The 22,260-nt window shown below is 45.3% G+C and overlaps 1 protein-coding gene across 2 annotated transcripts in view; it reads left to right on the top strand.

Moving 5' to 3' along the window:
* Window positions 1–22,260, top strand: part of KIF26B (kinesin family member 26B) — a 636,506-nt gene that overhangs the window by 36,817 nt on the left and 577,429 nt on the right. The gene's annotated exons all lie outside the window — the stretch shown is intronic.

Genomic DNA, 22,260 nt, shown 5'->3' with positions numbered 1-22,260 from the left:
ATCCATCTCTATCATCTATATCCATCCATCCATCCACCCATCTATCTATATCCATCCATCCATCCATCCATCTCTATCATCTATATCTATATATCCATCCACCCATCTCTCTCATCTATATCCATCCATCCATCTGTATCATCTCTGTCTATGTCATCTGTGTCCAGTGCTCCTCCATGACTACTGGCCTGATCCAGGCTGTCAGTGTCACCTAGATTATTGCAATGATGTCCTTCCTGGTCTTTGCTTCTGCCCTGGCCCCTGTAACTCTGTTCCCAGCATGTAGTCATGGTGATCTGAATAAAACACAAATCAGATGTGTCACTGCTCTGCTCAGAAGCCTCCATGTGGCCTCTTACCTGGCGTAAAAGCCAAACCCTTGCCATGCCCCCCTGGGCTGTCCGTGCTGGCTCTGAGCGTCCCTCTGCCGTCACTGCTTACTGCTCTCCTCTGACTATGCAGCCACCATGGCCGGTTGACTGTGCTGTTCCTCACATAGCCACCACTCTGAGGGCGCTCCTGCCTCGGGGCCTTCGTTCCTGGATCCCCTCTGCTCTGTCCACACATCCTCCTGCCCCGGGCTCTCACCTCCTTCAGCTCCCAGCACAGATTTCATCTTAGCAATGAACCTTCCCCAAATACCCTAGGAAATAAGGATGCCCCTTGCCCCACCCCACAGTATCTATCCTACCTGCCCTGCCCTTATCAATTCCTATTTGTTCGTTTATTCATTTATTTCCACCAGAATGTAAGTTCCGGGAGGGCAGGTCTCTTCTGTCTGGTTTGCTGCTGTGTTCTAATATCCAGAGCAGTGCCTTGCTCTTCGGCACTGTGTATAGTTGTTGAATGGGTGTGATGAGACTTCTGTTTCTTCAGGCAGTGCATTCATCAGAAAGAAGCCACTCTAGGTATTTCAAGCAAGAGAGATTTTTCTGTGTTGTTTTTCTTTTTAATTTTTGTGGGTACACAGTATGTATCTATATTGACGGGGTACCTGAGATGTTTGGTACAGGCAGGAGATGTGACATGAGCACGTCACAGAGAATGGGGTGTCCATCCCTCAGGCATTTGTCCTCTGAGTTACAAACAACCCAATTACCCTCTTTAAGTTATTTAAAAATGTACAGTTAAGGCCAGGCATGGTGGCTCACGCCTGTAATCCCAGCACTTTCAGAGGCTGAAGCGGGGGGATCAGATCAGGAGATTGAGACCATCCTGGTCAACATGGTGAAGCTCCTTCTCTACTAAAAAATATAAAAAACGAGATCGATCCAAGATGGCCGACCACTAACAGCTCAGGACTGTAGCTCCCAGTGAAAGCCCAGAGAATGAGACGACGCCACACTTTTAGAAAAATTTTTGTCACTCACCGATCAGCCGATTCCCAGTGGAGGAGCCCCACGGGTCGCCAGCGCGACTCTTGTGGCCGCCGCAGCGGTTTTGCTGGCGTCTCGGCGCAGCAGCTCTTCATGCAGAGCCAACGGGACTGCTTCCCCTACTGACCGGAGTTTGGAGCTCCAGGAAGTCAGAGCCGCTTGTTGCGGACTCAAGAGGGAAGCCAGACCAGAGATTCCCGGGCAGAAGAGCACCATCAGTCTTATCGCTGCTATTTAGGCCGCCACAGTGGGTTGCTTGGATCCCAGCACTGGGAATCAATAAGTCGGACGTCGACTCAGAAAACTAATTAGAAAGGTGGTTCATCTACAATGAAAGGAAAAAAACAGCCTAAGAAGGCCGAGCATACCCAAAATCAGAACCCATCAGCAACGGAACAAGCCGTGATGGAAAAGGACTCATCAGCAACCGAACAAGCCCTGATGGAAAAGGACTCATCAGTAACGGAACAAGCCCTGATGGAAAAGGACTGTGTTCCATTATCTGAAGTAGGCTTTAAAAGGTGGATGATAAGAAACTTTTGGGAGTTAAAGGAACTTGTTCTAACCCAGTGTAAAGAAACTAAGAACTTGGAAAAAAGGTTCGATGAAATGTTGAAAAGAATAGACAATATAGAGAGGAATACAAATGAACTTATGGAGTTGAAAAATACAACACAAGAACTTAGTGAAATTTGTACAAGCTTAAACAGCCGAATGGATCAAGCAGAAGAAAGGGTATCAGAGGTCGAAGATCAACTTAATGAAACAAAACAACAAGACAAGAATAGAGAAAAAAGGATAAAAAGGAATGAGCAAAGTCTCCAAGAAATATGGGACTATGTGAAAAGACCTAATATACGCTTGATTGGTGTACCTGAATGTGACGGAGAGAATGAATTCAAGCTGGAAAATACTCTCCAGGACATTATCCAGGAAAATTTTCCTAATTTAGCAAAGCAGGACACTATTCAACCCCAGGCAATACAGAGAACACCACAAAGATATTCCTCAAGTAGACCAACCCCAAGGCACATAATCGTTAGATTCACCAAGATCGAAACGAAGGAGAAAATATTAAGGGCAGCCAGAGAGAAAGATCAAGTTACCCATAAAGGTAAGCCTATTAGGCTTACAGCAGATCTCTCAACGGAAACCCTACAAGCTAGAAGAGAGTGGGGGCCAATATTCAATATACTTAATCAACAGAACTTTCAGCCCAGAATATCATATCCTGCCAATTTAAGCTTTACATTTGAAGGAAAAATAAAATCTTTCAGGAACAAGCAAGTACTCAGAGATTTTATTACCACCAGGCCTGCTCTACAAGAACTTCTAAAAGAAGCATTATACACAGAAAGGAACAACCAGTATGACCCTTTCTAAAAATACACCAAAAAGTAAAGAGCATTAACATAAAGAAGAATTTTTATAAACGAAAGGACAAAATAGCCAGTTAATATCAAACGGCAGCAACCCTAAATTTAAATCGACCAAATCTCCCAATTAAAAGATACAGACAAAATCTAATGGTATATCCAAAGATATACATAGACTCAAAATAAAGGGTTGGAAAAAAAAAATGTACCAACCAAATGGAGAGCAAAAATAAATAAATAAAAAGCAGGAGTTGCAATTTTCACATTTGACAAAATAGATTTCAAAGCTACAAGGATACAAGGGTAAAAGGATTAATGTAATAATAAGAGATCTTAACACCCAGATACATAAGACCCATAATGAGATTTAGATTCAACGAGACAGAAAATTGATAACGATATCCGGGACTGGAACTAAGATCCAGAACAAATAAACTCAATAGAGCTCTCCATTTTAAACACACAAAATATATATTATCCACAAAATCTAACGATATATCTAAAGATATACAAAGACTCAAAGCAAGGGGTTGGAAAAAAAACTCACCAACCAAATGAAGAGCAAAAATAAATAAATAAAAAGCAGGAGTTGCAATTCTCACACTTAATAAAATAGATTTCAAAGTTACAAGGATGCAAGGGTAAAAGGATTAATGCAACAATAAGAGATCTTAACACCCAGATACATAAGACACATAAAGAGATTTAGATTCAACGAGACAACAAATTGATAACGATATCCAGGACTTGAACTCAGAGCCAGAACAAATAAACACAACAGAGGTCTCCATTTTAAACACATAAAATATGCATTAACCACTTTAAACACTCAAAATATCGATCGGCCATTATTGAAACCCATTTTAGGAATGAAGTACTATTCCTTTTTCCCTCTTTTTCTTTTTTTCCCTTCTTTTAAAATAAAAAAAAAAAAAAAAAAAAAAAAGAAGTCTCTCTCTTGTTGCCCAGGCTGGAGTGCAATGGTGCAATCTCAGCTCATTGCAAACTCTGCTTCCTGGGTTCAAGCAATTCTCCTGCCTAAAAAAAAAAAAAAAAAAAAAAATATATATATATATATATATATATATATATATATATATATATATATATATATAAAAAACTAGTCAGGCGTGGTGGTGGGTGCCTGAGTCCCAACTACTTGGGAGGCTGAGGCAGAAGAATCGCTTGAACCCAGGAGGCAGAGGTTGCAGTGAGCCGAGATCGTGCCACTGCACGACGACAGAGCGAGATTCCTCAAAAAAAAAAAAGTACAGTTATTATTGACTTCAGTCACCCTATTGTGCTAACAAATAGTAGGACTTCTTTATTCTAACTATTTTTTTAACCCATGACCATCCCTACCCCCTTACCCCCCTTCCCAGCCTTTGGCAACCATTCTTCTACTCTCCATGTCCATGAGTTCTATTACTGTAACTTGAGAATACATGATGTTTGTGTTTCTGAGCCTGGCTTATTTCACTAAATATAGCGATCTCCAGTTCCATCCATGTTATTGCAAATGACAGGATCTCATTCTTTTTCATGGCTGAATAGTACTCCCTTGTGCGTATCTACCTCATTTTATTCATCCATTCGTCTGTTCATGAACCCTTAATTTTGGCTATTATAAACAGTGCTGAAACAAACAGCAGTGCAGACATCTCTTAGATATGCCGAGTTCCTCTCTTGTGAGCATTTACCCAGCCATGGCATTGCTGGATCACACGGTAGCTCAAGTTTTAGTTTTTTGAGGAACCCCCAAACTGTTCTCCATAGTGGTGGCACTAGTTCACAGTCCCATCAACAGTGCGCGGGGTTCCCTTTCTCCACTTCCTCACCAGCATTTGTTACTGCCTGTGTTTTGGATGGAAGCCGTTTTAACTCGGATGACATGATGTCTCACTGCAGTTTTGATTTGCATTTCTCTGACGATCATGACATTGAGCATCTTTTCATGTGCCTGTTTGCCATTTTTATGTCTTCTTTTGAGAAATGTCTGTTCAAATCTTTTGCCCATTTTTAGATCAGATTATTACAGTTTTTCCTATAGAGAGTTTTGAGCTCCTTATATAGTCTGGTTATTAATTCCTTGCCAGATGGGTAGTTTGTAAATATTGTCTCCCATTCTGTGGGTTGTCCCATCTCTTTGTTGATTGTTTCCTTTGCTGTGCAGAAGCTTTTTTGCGTGATGTGATCCCATTTGTCCATTTTGCTTTGTTTGCCTGTGCCTGTGGCGTATTGCTCAAGAAATTTTTGCTCAGACCGATGTCCTGGAGATCTTCCCCAATGTGTTCCTGTAGTAGTTGCATAGTTTTGTCAGAGGCATTTGAAGCAGAGCAACCCTATTTTAAAAGGAGCTGGGTAACATGAAGCTGAGACCTACTGGGCTGTACTCCCAGATGGTCAGGCATTCTAAGGCACAGGTGAGACAGGAGGTCAGCACAAGGTACAGGTCATAAAGACCTTGCTGATAAAACAGGTTGCAGTAAAGAAGCCAGCTAAATCCCACCAAAACCAAGATAGCCACGAGAGTGAGCTCTGGGCATCCTCACAGCTGCACTCCCACCAGCACCATGACAGTTTACAAATGCCATGGCGATGTCAGGAAGCTACCCTATCTAGTCTGGAAAGAGGAGGCATGAATAACCTACCCCTTGTTTAGCATGTCATCAAGGATAACCATAAAAATGGGCAACCAGCAGCCCTCGGGGCTGCTCTGTGGAGTAGCCATTCTTTTATTTCTTCACTTTCTTAATAAACTTGCTTTCACTTTACGGACTCACCCTGAATTCTTTCTTGCACGAAATCCAAGAACCCTCTCTTGGGGTCTTGATCAAGACCCCTTTCCTGTAACAGTTTGAGGTCTTAACTCTTTAATCCATTTCAACTTGATTTTTGTATATGGTGAGAGATAGGGGTCTAGTTTCATTCTTCTGTGTATGGATGTCCAGTTTTCCCAGCACCATCTATTGAAGAGACTGTCTTTTCCCCAGTGTATGTTCTTGGCACCTTTGTCAAAAATGAGTCCATTGTGGGTGTGTAGAATTGCTTCTGGGTTCTCTATTTTGTTCCATTGGTCTATGTGTTCTTTTTTATCCCAGTACCATGCTGTTTTGGTTACTATAGCTCTGTAGTATAATTTGAAGTTAGATAATATGGCTCCTCCAGTTTTGTTCTTTTTCCAAGCAAGAAGAGATTTAGGGATCTAGGAATTAGGGTTTGCAAAATCACTGGAAGGGTAGAGGTGCAAAGGTTCAGGAAAGCCATTCATTGCTCACCAGCTACAGGAAAAACAAGAAGTTTAGTAACCTGCAGAAACGATTGCCAGGGTCACATTTGCCTGCAGTACCAGGGTGGGAAGTGCTCAGATGCCAAGGCAAACTCAGGCTTGCTGTGTTTGGTACTGTTGAAGGGGCGAGCAGCAAGCTGGCTTGCATCTCTTCCATCTTCCAAATATCACCCGAGTGCCTCTCAGTGGCCCAGTCTAAGCTGGAATGCCCCTAGTTGGCATCCTGGGAAATGCAATCCCTAGGCTTTCTTCTCCCCAATACAGAGGTGGCACACCAGGGTAGAGAACCAGCTGACCACCCAACAGAGGCAGAAAATGCCCACCCTGTGTTCTCTTCTTGCTGTCCCCCTCAGTTACCCCTTTTGGTAGAAAGAGACTCTCCGAGAGAGATCAATGATGCGGACAGATTTCAAGGATTGAGGTCTGTCAGATTTCAGGGTTCACATGCGGTGAGAATGTCTACCTCAAATTACCGAAAGGTAACAATTACAGCGTCAGTGTAATGAGCTATACTATGTGTCCAGTACTCTAAGCCTTTTGTATAAATTACCGAATTTATTCTTCATGAGGCAAGTAGCAGTATTCATCTTATTTTGAGACAGAGTATCATTCCGTCACTCAGGCTGGCATGCAGTGTCATGATCTCGGCTCACTGCAACCTCCACCTCCCGGGTTCAAGCGATTCTCCTGCGCCCAGCCTTTGTCCTCATTTTATACATGAGGAAAGAAAGTGGAGGCTAAGTATCTTGCATAACTAGAAGGCTGAGGGGCCACAATTTGAACCCAGGTTTTCTGACTGTGGAGTCTGAGCTTCTAAACAATAGATTGCATTCCCCTCCCCACAAAGGAGTAGAAACACCAGTTCTGGGCATCTCAGCTATGTGAGCATACATGAAGGAAAGGTTTGAAACATCTACGTAAATTTGTCAATAACATATAAATACAGATGACCTGAATATAACGCTGGGGAGGTCAAAACACAAGCCATGAGTAGGTCTCAGGAAGTTTGCCGCTCTGGGTCAGGGAACCCTCAACAGCAAAGTCACTTGCTCACTGTGGCACAGAGGGGTAAGTAGAGAGAAGTGTAGTTTGCAACTTCGCGTTCTAACCCTTTCCTTGCCACATTAACTTCTTTTTTTTTTTGAGACAGAGTCTCACTCTGTCACCCAGGCTGGGTGCAGTGGTGTGATCTTGACTCACTGCAGCCTCCATCTCCCGGGTTCAAGCGATTCTCCTGCCTCAGCCTCCTGAGTAGCTGGGATTACAGGTGTGCGCCTCCACACTCGGCTCATTTTTGTATTTTTAGTAGAGACAGAGTTTCACCATGTTGGCCAGGCTGGTCTCAAACTCCCGATCTTGTGATTTGCCCGCCTCGGCCTCCCAAAGTGCTGGGATTGCAGGCGTGAGCCCCAGCTCCCGGCCACCACATTCGGTTCCATTGCGGTGCTGGGCACGTCTTTTAGCCTTTCTGTACTTTGGGGCTTCTTATAGTTCTAAGTGAAATAATGATGTTAACTTTATCCAGAGAAGAATACGGGGAAAATCCTAGTCACTTAGTATAAATTACTCTGAAAGCCTAACTGCTAACGCGTAGTGCTCTATGCTGGCAGACATGTGAATATTGCATTAGAGAATCTTCCAGGTGTCATTTGAAAGTCCCCAGTGATGGGCCTGCCTCCAGGAACTGAGGAAGATGACTTCACAGTCTGCTAGAGTTTACAGTCATTGTTTCACCCTGAAAGATTGCCTGTGCTTCTTAACTTGAATACAAATTCATCACTCCATTGACACCTTTGAAACTGGGGATGCTTCTTTGTTCTCACCCCTAGACATGAACTTACGGAAGACAGTCTTGTCTCACCTCAGTTACTTTTAGACTTTATACACATTCTAGCTGCTTCAGACTTCACTTCGAAGCCCTCCCTCCCAAGTTCTTTTTTCTTTTTTTTTGAGACGGAGTTTCGCTCTTGTTACCCAGGCTGGAGTGCAATGGCGCGATCTCGACTCACCGCAACCTCCGCCTCCTGGGTTCAGGCAATTCTCCTGCCTCAGCCTCCCAAGTAGCTGGGATTACAGGCACGCGCCACCCTGCCCAGCTAATTTTTTGCATTTTTAGTAGAGATGGGGTTTCACCGTGTTGACCAGGATGGTCTCGATCTGTTGACCTCGTGATCCACCTGCCTCGGCCTCCCAAAGTGCTGGGATTACAGGCGTGAGCCACCGCGCCCGGCCTCCCAGAGTGCTGGGATTACAGGCGTGAGCCACCGCGCCCGGCCCCAAGTTCTTTAATCACTATGATCACACACTACATTTCTCTGTCAGGCAATAAGATGTTCAGAACAGAATGCAATATTTTAGACTGAGTTTCACTTTGGGTGCCGTGGCTCACGTCTGTAATCCCAGCACTTTGGGAGGCCAAGGTGGATGGACCATGTGAGGTCAGGAGTTTGAGACCATCCTGGCCAACGTGGCAAAACCTCATCTCTACTAAAAATACAAAAATTAGCCGGGCATGGTGGTGCGTGCCTGTAGTTCCAGCTACTTGGGAGGCTGAGGCAGGAGAATCGCTTGAACCTGGGTGACAGAGGTTACCGTGAGCTGAGATGGTGCCACTGCACTCCAGCCCAGGCCACACAGTGAGACTCTATCTCAAAAAGTAAAACGTTTCAACTGAGCTATTTCACATGAAAGCAAAGCACTAGATTCATGAAACACACTGAGTTCCTCCATATACCTGTAACCACAGCCACAGCAGTGCTGTGCTGAGTGTTAGGTACACAGAGATAAAGGGCCTGGCTATCAGCCTCAAGGAACTTAGAGTCGAATGGTTGTAATGCGTATATTTTGAACCCTTAAATGGATGTCTCAAATGTTGAATCAGAGCTCTGTAATTAACAATCATTAGGCACCTTAGCTTTGCACAGTGGCTTTAGAACTGTTCGGGAGTTATCAATTTAAGAGAGAAAAGAGGGCAAATAGAAGCACACATGGATAGCATGTGCATAGCTATGTTTTCAGTGATTAGGGAGACTGGGAAAATCAGACTGTACTCCCAGAGGGGCTGAGGAGATTGTCACGGATGAGTGGGACTGAGTGAGAAGCTTTCCTGTAGGAAGTGGGGCTGCCTTAGTGTAGCAAAACTTTCCATGAATTCTGAGCCTGTTATCTCTTGCCTGTCTTTGGGGAGAACTGCTTCATTTGTTGATTGAGTTATTGAAATTTAATTTTATTTCTAATTGAGGGGGTACATGGGCATGCTTGTTACATGGGTATATTGTATGCTGGCCTTCTAGTGTACCATTACGCAGAGAGTGAATATTGATTGCACCTGATGGAATTTTTCAAGCCTTGCTCCCTTCAAGTACCTGCCCACCCCTTTTGGAGGCCCCAGTGTCTGCTGTTTCTGTCTTTATGTCCATGTCTACTCATCCCTTAGGCTCCACTTACAAGTGAGAACATGTGGTTTTGATTTTCTGTCTCTTAGTTCCTTAGAATAATGGCTTCCAGCTCCATCCATGTCGAAAAGGACATGATCTCATTCTTCTTTTTTTTCTGTGAGATGGAGTCTCACTCTGTTGCCCAGGCTGGAGTGCAGCAGTGTGATCTCGGCTTGCTGCAACCTCCACCTCCGGGTTCAAGTGATTCTGCCTCAGCCTCTAGAGTAGCTGGGACTACAGTCATGCACCACCATGCCCAGTTAATTTTGTTTGTATTTTTAGTAGAGGTGGAGTTTCTCCATGTTGGTCAGACTGGTCTCAAAGTCTCGACCTCAGGTGATCCACCTGCCTCAGCCTCCCAAAGTGCTGTACAGGCATGAGCCACAGTGCCCTGCCAATCTCATTCTTTTTTACAGCTGCCTTTTTTTTTTTTTTTTTTTAAGAAACAGTCTCACTCTGTTGATCAGGATGAAGTACAGTGGCACGATCATAGCTCACTGCAGCCTCGAATTCCTGAGCTCAAGAGATCCTCCCACCTCAGCCCCCTGTGTAGCTGGGATGACAGTGGCACACCACAAATGGCTAATTAAGAAAAAATGTGTAGAGATGGGGCCTCTCTCTGTTGCCCAGGCTGGTCTCAACAAGCAGTCCTCCTGCTTTGGCCCCCCAAAGTGCTAGGATTACAGGTGTGATCCCCTGCACCCAGTCAAGAACTGCAGAGTCCCGGGCATGATCTCCTTGAGAAGGAAGTTTGATGTCTCTGGCCTGCTTTCCTGCTTTCCTGCCTTCCTGCCTTCCTGCCTTAGTGCTTTGGAGCCTCTCATACTTTTGAGACTTTGTTTCACTTTCTGCCAGTGTTGGCAGCACCTCTCAATTTAGCTCATCCCTGCGTTGCTTTTTATTCCTCCTTAAAGAACATTAAGATGGGAGCTAAGGCCAGAGCCAGTACTGGCCTCAGGCCTCCCTTCCTGGGGACTGAGGGCCACTTGTCACAATGTGTGGCCTAGAGCCTTTGGCTGCATTTTCAATCTGTGCACCTGTGTTCTTCTGGGAGCTGAGATCTGCTAAGATCCACTACAGTGAAAGTTTTATCCAGGTAAACATCTCTCACCTCTTTGGGGGCCTTTTCATCTGTCGAATAAGTGAAACTGTCCAGAGGTAATCAAGTATGCAAGGCGCAGCTGCTGCTTCTGTCTAGGACCTGGCTATTCCTTGCTCCTCATTCTCCTGAACCATCAGTGGGATTTTTTCTTCTTTCTCTTAGGACACGTTCACAGTCCGTGCAGGCAGTGAAGCTGGACGTACGAGAGCACAGCTGAACCAAGGCTGTGGGCGCTTCCTTTACCCCTTCTCCACCTGTTCTGGCCCTCTCAGAGCATTGAGGCCCCTGGTTTTTATCCCTGCTTCTTTAGTTGCCTGAGATGCAGTCTTCATTGGGAGGGGCTTGAAAAGAACTCAGGAGCAGGAGCTTGGTGCACAGTAGGCATCTAACAATGATTGATCTTCGGCTCTCTGCAGCCCTGCGCGTGGCATTGCACCCTGCAGCCTGCCGTGATGCAGTGAGATGAGCCGGCTAGTGCCACCTCAGGGGATTCTCTGGGCAAATCATTCTCCTGGGACTGGGTCCTCATCCTTCCTGTGGGAGAGAGGAGGCTGCCTCCCTCACAGGTGGCTGTGTGGAATTATCAACAATCAAGTGACTGCTTGGCATATGGCTGAATGTCAAGGGCGACAGAAATGCTTAATTTCATTTATCTAGTAGTAGTTGGGTGGCCACGTGAATGTTGCTGTGGAAACCATAACTCTGGAATTCCTTGACACTTATCTTTGCTGTTGTTTTTAAATGAGGCTTTACATTTAAATCTTTTTTTTTTTTTTTTTTAAATATTAGAAAGGTAGTAGGAAGGATCACAGCTTGAGCTCCATCTTAGCCTTTTTTTTTTTGAGACAGGATTTCGTTCTTGTTGCCCAGGCTGGAGTGCAATGGCGCAATCTTGGCTCACTGCAACCTCTGCCTCCTGGGTTCAAGCAATTCTCCTGCCTCAGCCACCCAAGTAGCTGGGATTACAGGCACGCACCACCATGCCCAGCTAATTTTGTATTTTTAGTGGAGATGGGGTTTCTCCATGTTGGTCAGGCTGGTCTTGAACTCCTAACCACAGGTGATCTGCCCGCCTCAGCCTCCCAAAGTGCTGGGATTACAGGCATGAGCCACTGTGCCAGGCCCATCTTAGCCTTTTTATAGGAAACCGTGAGCTGCTACTGCCCTCACCCAGGAGCTTCTACTTTCCAGTTACTCTCACCTGACCCCTCTCTTTCTTCCCCCCAAGGTTATATGTCTTCCATCTGTCCATCCACCCATCCACCTGTCTGCCCATCCATCCCATTCCAACCATCCATCCCATCCATCCATCCCATCTATCCCATTCCAACCATCTATCCCATCCATCCATCTACCCATCCATCTGTCCCATCCATCCATTTATCTACTCATCCATCCTTCTATCCCATCTATCCATCCATCCCATCCATCCACCCATCTACCCATCCATCCATCCACCCATCCATCCACCCATCCATCCCATCCATTCATCTACCCATCCATCCATCCCATCCATCCATCCGCCCATCCACCCACCCATCCATCCATCCATCCATCCATTCCATCCATCCCTCCACCCATCCATCCCATCCATCCATCTATCCCATCCACCCATCCATTCATCCCATCCATCCATCCGCCCATCCACCCACCCATCCATCCCGTCCATCTATCCATCCCATCCATCCCTCCACCCATCCATCCATCCATCCCATCCATCTCATCCATCCATCCATCCCATCCATCCATCCATCCATCTCATCCATCCATCCATCCAACCCTCTCATCCATCCAACCCTCTCATCCATCCATCCTTCCATCCCATCCATCCATCTATCCCATCCATCCATCCATCCATCCATCCCATCCATCCCATCCATCCATCCATCCATCATCCAGATACACTGCATTTCCAACTCATGAGCTGAATGGACCCTATGTGAGGAGATCAGAACTGCTGATTTTCTAGTGAGCATTTAGAATTGAGAGAACTTCCTTGTTTGATGGAGACATGATGGCGGATCCTGGTGAAATTAAGGGGGAGGTGGCAAAGGGAGCATTTGCACCAGTGATAGCAATTCTCTGCTGGTCCCCAGCCTCAGGCAGCACACAGCTGTGAGATGACAGTCAAGGGTAGGGGACAATAACAGCACTGCTTAGAAAAATGGGTCTTGATTCCAAGCCCTCATTGGAGGAAACCTGGAATCCCACACCCCAGCAAGTGCCTCCCTCCCCTGAGCAGGTCCTCAGGTGGCTTCCGTAGTCTCCAGCATGGTCTTTGAAGCTCTTCTCTGGGCTGTGTGCACTTCTCTGCCCACCACCTTCACAGCTGACTCTGGCGGCCATCACTCCCACAGCTGCTCCCAGTCCTCCTGAACCTACTGTGGCTCATATGGCTTAGGCGTAGACAGCCCACGCCCCACTCCTAGCCACAGCGACCTTGCTCTGGCAGTTCCTTACAGAGTTCTTAATATCACAACTTTTTGTTTTTAAAAATGAAGCACACTCTCAGTTCATTTTCTTTAATGGCTCTTGTATTCCCAGCAGCAATCAGCCAGTGTCTTTTGATGATCTTCCCAGTGCTGGGGTTCCCTCTCCCAAGACGACATGAAGCAACACCCCATGGGTACTCCGGCTGGACATGCTGGGATTCCTGAAGGGGGCACACAGGTTACCTCTCTCGCTGGGACTTTTGCTTCAGAGGGAAAAGACAATTGGGTTACTGTGGCAATATCTTTTTTTTTTTAATGTATTAAAAAAAATTTAAGTTCTGGGATAGACGTGCAGAACATGCAGGTTTGTTACATAGGTATATATGTGCCATGGTGGTTTGCTCCTCCTATCAACCTGTCATCTGGGTTTTAAGCCCCACATATATTAGGTATTTGTCTTAATGCTTTCCCTCCTCTTGCCCCCCACCCGCCCACAGGCCCTGGTGTGTGACGTTACCCTCTCTGTCTCCACGTGTTCTCATTGTTCAACTCCCACTTATAAGTGGGGACATATGGTGTTTGGTTTTCTGTTCCTGTGTCAGTTTGCTGAGAATGATCCAGCTTCATCCATGTCCCTACAGAGGACATGAACTCATTCTTTTTTATGGCTGCATAGTATTTGATAGTGTATTGTGTCCATCTCTTTTCTTTTCTTTTTGTGATGGAGTCTGGCTCTGTTGCCCAGGCTGGAGTGCAGTGGCGTGATCTCGGTTTGTGATGGAGTCTGGCTCTGTTGCCCAGGCTGGAGTGCAGTGGCGTGATCTCGGCTCACTGCAACCTCCATCTCCCAGGTTCAATCAATTCTCTGCCTCAGCCTCCTGAGTAGCTGGGATTACAGGCACCCACCACCACGACCAGCTAATTTTTGTATTTTTAGTAGAGACGGGGTTTCACCACGTTGACCAGGCTGGTCTTAAACTCCTGGCTCATGATCCACCTGTCTTGGGCCCCCCAGAGTGCTGGGATTACAGGTGTGAGGCACTGGCACTTGCTTTTTTTTGAGACGGAGTCTCACTCCGTCACTAGGCTGAAGTGCAGTGGCACGATCTCTGATTACTGCAACCTTCACCTCCCAGTTTCAAGTGATTCTCCTGCCTCAGCCTCCCGAGTAGCTGGGACTACAGGTGCCCATCACTATGCCCAGCTAATTTTTTGTAGAGATAGGGTTTTACCTTGTTGGCCAGGACGGTCTTGAACTCCTGACCTCGTGATCTGCCTACCTTGGCCTTCCAAAGTGCTGGGATTACAGGTATGAGCCACCATGCCTGGCCTTGTGTCCATCTCTTTTCTAAATAAAATGTATCATCTTGGTCCCACTTTTCTTGTTTTTGGAAATGCTATTTCATCTCTGTTGGTTAGCTCATCACTTCCCTGAAAATCATTCTGACACTCTCTGCGCATAAGTTTAGTTTTCCAGCCCAGGCTGGAAGTGCCAACAGCTCTGAAAGGGATCCCTAATTCCCATCCCCTCCTTTACCTCTCCCCTCACTTCCTAAAAACAGCATTATCAACATACGTTACATATGATAAAACCCGCCCTATTCAAGTGCACAGTTCAGTATTTTTTGGTAAATTTACTGAGTGGTGCAGCCTTTGCCATAAATCAGTTTCAGAACATTTTCATCATCCCAGTGAAGAAACCTCATGTACAATCAGTCCCTGTTCCTGTCCCCCGTTCTAGGCAACCACTAAGCTACTGTCTGTCTCTACAGATTTGCCTTCTGAAAATTTCACGTCGATGAAATCATACAATATATCATCTCTCATGCCTGGTCTCTTTCACTTGGCATAGGGCTCTCGGGATTCATTTGAGTTGTGGCATGTATCGTACTTCATTCCTTTCTGTTGCCCAGTAATACTCCATCGTGTGGATATAGCACATTCTGTCTATTCACACGTCAGCTGAGGGACGTTTCTGCACGTTTTGGCTATTTATAAATAATGCCACGATGAACTTTTGTGTGCTGATCTTTGTGTGAATGTGAATGTATGTTTTCATTTCTCTTGGGATAGATACTTAGGAATGAAGCTGATGGGCAGTACGGTGATTTTATATTTAACTTTTTGAGAAACTGCCAAACTGTTTTCTCACACAGCTGCACATTGCTACGTTCCACAGCAACGCATGAGGGCCACCATTTCTCCACCTCCCCAGCAGCCTTGTGCTGCCTGTCTTCTCGACTGTAGTCATTCTAGTGGGTATGAAGTGGTGTCCTTGTTTTTTTTTTTTTGATAGGGAGTCTTACTCTTGTTGCCCAGGCTGGAGAGAAATGGCGTGATCTTGGCTCACTGCAGCCTCTGCCTCCCGAGTTCAAGTGATTCTCCTGCCTCAGCCTCCTGAGTAGCTGGGATTACAAGCATGCACCACCACGTCCGGCTAATTTTTTTGTATTTTTAGTAGAGACAGGGTTTCACCATGTTGGCCAGGATGGTCTCAAGCTCCTGACCTCGTGATCTGCCAGCCTTGGTCTTCCAAAGGGCTGGGATTACAGGCGTGAGTCACCTCACTTGGTCTGGTTTTTTAAAATTTCATTTCTCTAATGACTAATGATGTGGAGCCGTGTTTCATGTGCCCTTTTGCCACACACATAGCTTCTTTGATGACATATCTGTCCATGTCTCACCTATTTTTGATTAGGTTATTTTCTAATTATAGAATTGTAAGGCCCTCTCGCCCCATCCTTTTTTTTTTTTGACAGGGTCTCACTCTCTTGTCCAGGCTGGAGTACAGTGGTGCAGCATGGGTCACTGCAGCCTGGACCTCCTGGGCTCAAGTGATCCTCCCACCTCAACCTCCCAAGTAGTTGGGACTACAGGTGCACACCACCACACCTGGCTAAGTTGTTAGTTTTGTTGAGACAGGGTTCTCACTGTGTTCTCCAGGCTGGTCTCGACCTCCTGGGCTCAAGCAATTCTCCGGCTTGTAATCTGAGTGCTGTTTTAAAAATTTTAAATAAAAATGTTTCTGGCTTCCTCACAAGAGAATGATATGCTAGCCTAGTTTTCTCATAAATTCATTGGAACAGTCATCAATCATATAGGTAGTTCTTTTAACCTTTATTTTTGGTTTGGGGTACATGCGCAGGTTATGCAGGTGAACTTGTGTCACTAGGGTTTGTTGTAAGTACTCAGCCTAGCACCCAGTAGCCATTCTTTCTGACCTTCTCCCTCCTCCAATCCTCCACACTAGGGTTTGTTGTAGGTACTCAGCCTAGCACCCAGTAGCCATTCTTTCTGACCTTCTCCCTCCTCCAATCCTCCACACTAGGGTTTGTTGTAGGTACTCAGCCTAGCACCTAGTAGCCATTCTTTCTGACCTTCTCCCTCCTCCAATCCTCCACACTAGGGTTTGTTGTAGGTACTCAGCCTAGCACCTAGTAGCCATTCTTTCTGACCTTCTCCCTCCTCCAATCCTCCACCCTCCTCTAGGTCCAGTTTTATTTTATTCAAAGTCCTGGACTCTCACAGCCTTTCACCTCTTCGAGCACCACCTGCCACCCACATCTTCCACCTCAGTCCTAAGTGGTGTGTGGTTCCCTCTTGGGACCAAGGAAGGGTTTGTGTTTTTCCCCAGCACTCTCCCTGGCTTTGCCGTTGAAAAAAAAGAGAGAGAGAGAGAGAGTTTCTGTCTGTTGCTCAGGGAGCACAGTGGTGCAAACGTAGCTCACCGTAGCCTTGAACTCCTGGCTCCCTCTCGCTGTGTTGCCCAGGCTGGAGTGCAGTGGCACGATCTCGGCTCACTGCAACCTCCGCCTCTGTGGGTCAAGTGATTCTCCTGCCTCAGCCTCCCAAGTAGCTGGGACTACAGATGCATGACACCACACCTGGCTAGTTTTTGTATTTCTAGTGGAGATAGAGTTTCACCATGTTGGCCAGGCTGGAATCCAACCCCTGACCTCAAGTGATCCTCCTGCCTTGGCCTCCCACAGTGCTGGGATGACAGGTGTGAGACACCACGCCCAGCCTGCTTTTCTGTATCCTGGCTTTGGCTAGGCCTGCAGCTGTGTGTGTGTGTGTGTGTGTGTGTGTGTGTGTGTGTGTCTGTCTGGATGCTTTGTGGGCACACACACCCTTCACCCTCTGGCTCCTTATGATTCCTTTCTGACAAATTGAAACTTGCTTTAATTTCCTTTTAAAGATTACAGTAACACTAAATTTGTCTTAGAAAACAGAATTAGAGGCTGGTCACGGTAGCTGATGCCTGTAATCCCAGCACCTTGGTAGGCTGAGGTGGGAGGGGGATCACTGGAGACTGTGTTTCAGACTCTCCTGGGCAACATAGCAAGATGCTGTCTGTATTAAACATAAAACATTAGCCAGGCATGGTGGTGGTGCCTGTACTCTGGCAATTACGGGTTGCCAGCTGCTTGGGAGGCTGAAGCAGGAGGATCCCTTGAGCCCAGGAGTTCAAGGATATAGAGAGCTATGATTGTGCCACTGCACTCCAGCCTGGGCAACAGAGCAAAATCCTGTCTCAAAAAAAAGAAAAAAGTAAAAAGAAAACAGAACTAGCAACTCTCCCAAAGAATTGTTATGCTTTTAATATTTTGGTGTTAAAGTCTGATCTTTTTTTCCTGATACATATATAATTTTGTTTTGGTTTTACTGAATTATTATATTGCATATACTTTATCTTTGTGCGTAACATGAATATATAATCAATTTCTCTGCATTCCATTGTTCTTTTATGAGCATTTGTAAGGGCTGCAGGGTATTCCACTGTCCGACTAGACTGTACCTTGTTTATTTATTTAAGAAATGGGGTCTCACTGTGTTGGCCAGACTGGAGTGCAGTGGCGCAATCACAGCTCACTGCAGCCTCAAACTCCTGGGTTCAAAACCTCCTCCAGCCTCAGCCTCCTGAGTAGCTGGGACCACAAGTGTGTGCCCCTGTGCCTGCCTTAGACTGTGAGTTATTAAACCCATCCCCACCGTGGTGTGTGTCGGCTGTTTTCCCCTCTTCGCTATTACAAACAGTGCTACACTGGATGCCGCGATTCCTTTTCAAAGCAGGTGCCGCACAGCCCCAGGGTGTGAGCCTCCGGAGTCCAAGGTCAGCGAGCTGAGCACACCTGATCCTCCTCACTCTTTTTATTCTTCTTAAAGTCTTTTTAGGTCTTTTAAAAGTCTTTCTCCCCCAACTGCAAAACAAAATAAAATTAACAACCAAAAAATAATTTATCACTCTGACTACACAAATTTGGTTCATACCCTTTCTCTCTCTAGTAGACCTTATCATCTGAACTGTCAATTTCAGACTGAAATCAAGGCTTGGAATTTAGCACGAAAGGAATTTATAATGATTGAAATAGTTCAAGAGTAGACACCCTTTGTCAGTTTGCAGGTAACAACCCACTTGTTATACCAGAGTAATGACCGAACACACAGACTCACGCTGTCAGCTTGCTGTTGACTCTCTGGTGGCCGCCACATGATCACATGGTCCTCAGAACACCAGAAGATCATATGCAAATATTGTCTGCATATTCATCAAGATACCACATGGCCAGTGTAACCTGTTTTAATTATCCTTCAAGGAGAAACGCAGCCTCCTCTAGCACATGCAATCTGCTGGCTCTGTCGGCATGTTGGTGCCTGAACTGATATGGAAATTATTTCAAAAGCAAAATATTAAAGAGAAGTGAAATCTGCTATATTGTGCATTCAGCTTAGCAATTAGAAGTTGCAGCCTTTTTTTTTTTTTTTGAAACAGTTTCACTGTGTCACCCAGGCTGGAGTTCAGTGATGCAATCTTGGCTCACTGTAACCTCTGCCTCCTGGGTTCAAGTGATCCTCGCCTCAGCCTCCCAAGTACCTGGGACTAGAGGCATGTGCCACCACACCCAGCTTTTTTTTTTTTTTTTGTATTTTTTGTAAAGTTGAGGTCTCATTATATTGCCTAGGCTGGTCTTGAACCCCTGGGCTCAAGCAGTCCACCTGCCTTGGCCTCCCAAAGTGCTGGGATTACAGGTATGAGCTACCGCACCTGGCTGGTTTTTTTTATTTCTGATTTATACTTTCAGGCTTTCAAAAATACAATGACATAATATATTTTAGCTATAAAATTTATGAGTGATTCATTGCTGAGGTATAAATAATGGGAAAGCTAAGCTGCATTCTCTGAAATATAAAAGTCCCATGAGGCATTCCCAAAGGAGTTATGTCCATTTAATAATTTAAGCAACAAGGAGTATGGAATAAGAATTTCACTCTTAGCCACGTAATGGACTTTAGCTTCCTTTGCACTTTGAACTCATGGATACACCAGAAAGATATGTTTTTCACCTAGGGACATCAATGGAATCAATAAACTGATGTTCATAGATGCTCTTGGCAGCTGGGTATGGTGGCGCATGCCTGGAATCCCAGCACTTTGGAATGCCAAGGAGGGCTGATCACTTGAGGTCAGGAGTTCAAGACCAGCCTGGACAACATGGTGAAACCCCGTCTCTACTAAAAATAAAAAAAATTAGCCAGGCGTGGTGGTGCGTGCCTGTAGTCCCAGCTACTGAGGAGACTGAGGCACAAGAATCGCTTGAACTTGGGAGGTGGAGGTTGCAGTAAGCTGAGATCTTGCCACTGCACTGCAGCCTGGCAGCAGAGTGAGACTCCATCTCAAAAAAGAAAGAAAGAAAGAAAGCAAGAAAGGAAAGCTCTTGGCTTTTATAAACCACTATATAATTCTTTCATGAGTGTCTTTTTTGAAGTAATACTGTTAACATCCTCAAATGTGAAGAAGAAATACATGTATATTTATAATCTATATCATTTATCTATGAGTAAAGGTTTCAGTTGCAAACATTGAAATTCCTCAGTCTAATAGAAAATAAAATGATAGCTACAGGCTGCTAACTCCCAGAAAGAAAATTCCAAAAGCCCAAGGTAGATTTGAAAAAGCCATCATTAAAACTAGAATTAGGGCCGGGTGTGGTGGCTCAAGCCTGTAATCCCAGCACTTTGGGAGGCCGAGGCGGGTGGATCATGAGGTCATGAGATCGAGACCATCCTGGTCAACATGGTGAAACCCCGTCTCTACTAAAAATACAAAAAATTAGCTGAGCATGGTGGCGCGTGCCTGTAATCCCAGCTACTCAGGAAACTGAGGCAGGAGAATTGCCTGAACCCAGGAGGTGGAGGTTGCGGTGAGCCGAGATCACACCATTGCACTCCAGCCTGGGTAACAAGAGTGAAACTCCGTCTCAAACAAACAAACAAACAAACAAAAAACCTAGAATGAGGGAGTAGCTTATGTACAACATTGAATTTCACAGAGAAAACTCACAAACTGGACAACAGTGACAGACCTATTTAAGGGCTCTGAAGAATGACCAGAGGCAGGCGGAGACTGGAAGGGGCCCGAAGATCTAATTCTTAAAATCAGGGTTGTACGGCCCTTCTTCCAGTCTGCTGAGCGCCGGGGCTAGATCACGAGAAGGCCAGTTGCACGGGTTTGAGGCATTTCATGGTGAAGCTGAGGGCTGTCAGAGTAGCTGGAGAGGGGGAAGAAGAATCCACGGAAGGAGAGAACCACAAGGAGGCAGCCCTGAAATTCACTCAAATTCCCCTAAAATCCAGCTGATAGATTTGAACTTGGAACATACAGAAAGCAGCAGCTGCATGTTGAAAGAGTCGAGCAGAGATTTCAGCTGTGGTCAAGTACACGGGAGCAGAACGTGGTGTCTGAGGGACTGGCAAAGCGGTCAGGCTTTCCACTGAAAATGCTAAAGGGCCATGCCTCACGGGTGAAGAACAATCCCAGGACAAAGGGATTCTTCTTGGATCTGAGGGTGAAAACGAGTTAGAACCACTCAAAGCAAGCCTAACACCAAGCTCCTCAAATTCACGGTGACCCATCAGTAACTTAACTGCCCGCTAGAACAAAAATCAGTACTCCTCAAGGAAGAGAGCAGAATCTAGCATCTCCATGATGTAGCATCCACAATATTCAATATATAGTTAAAATTTATTGAATATAAAAAGAAACAGGAAAATGAAATTCAGAGTCAGTAGAAAAATCAGTTAATAGAAAGTGGCCCTCAGATGAATCAGAAGTTGAAATTCAGACAAGAACTTTAAATAAGGTACTATAACTATGTTCAAGGATTTAAAGGGGGAAAAGAGAAATGGAAATGTGCACACAGGTACACACACAATATTTGGACCAACTGCATTAGCTTAACAGCAGGTTGGAGGCAGCTGAAGCAAAGGTTAGTGAGCTTAATAAAGAGCAGTGAAAATTAGTCTATAAAGAGGGAAAAATGAAAGTAACGAACATAGTTTCAATAACCTGAAAACAATATCAAGCACTGTAATTACAGACCTGTAATTGGTGTCCCAGGAGAGGAAAAAGAAGAACAGAGCAGAAAAAATAGATTTGAATGAGTAGTGGCTGAAAATCCCCCAAATTTGGTTAAAAAAAAATTACAGATCAATTTATAGGTCCTAGAAATTCACCAAACCCTAAGCAGGATAAATATAAAAAACAACACATTGAGGAATATTATAGTCAAATTACTATAAACTTGGCCCTAAAGGAAAAAATTAAAGAGTCCCAGAAATGATACAACTGGGTAGATATCAAAAACCTAAAATGTTCTAGTTTCACTGAAAGCAGATTGCTTAAAGTAAAACTGATAAGATTGTATTGTGGGTTTATAATGCATGTAGGTGTAACATATATCAAATTAGTGGCACAGAAGAGGAAGGAAAGATGGAGTGGCTCCAAGTGTACATTTCAGGTGAAGTGGCACAATGGCGAGTCCAAGCAGCTTATGAAACGTTAGAGATTCATATTATAGGCCGGGTATGAGTTTCATGCCATAATCCCAGCACTTAGGAAGGTGGAAAAGGGAAGATGGATTGAGCTCAGGAGTTTGAGACCAGCCTGGGCAACACAGGGAGATCTCATTTCTACTTTAAAAATTGGGGGTGGGGGGGTGGGGAGGGGCCGGGTGCGGTGGCTCATGCTTGTAATCTTTGGGAGGCCGAGGCAGGTGGATCATGAGGTTAAAAGATCGAGACCATCCTGGCCAACATGGCGAAACCTCGTCTCTACTAAAAATACAGAAATTAGCCGGGCATGGTGGAATGCACCTGTAGTCCCAGCTACTCGGGAGGCTGAGGCAGGAGAATTGCTTGAACCCAGGAGGCAGAGGTTGCGCTGAGCTGAGATCGCGCCAGTGCACTCC

Source organism: Callithrix jacchus, chromosome 19, assembly GCF_049354715.1.
Source record: "Callithrix jacchus isolate 240 chromosome 19, calJac240_pri, whole genome shotgun sequence".
NCBI lineage: Eukaryota > Metazoa > Chordata > Mammalia > Primates > Cebidae > Callithrix > Callithrix jacchus.
Note: the sequence above shows the minus strand (reverse complement) of the source record. Positions and strands in the feature narration are given on the sequence as shown.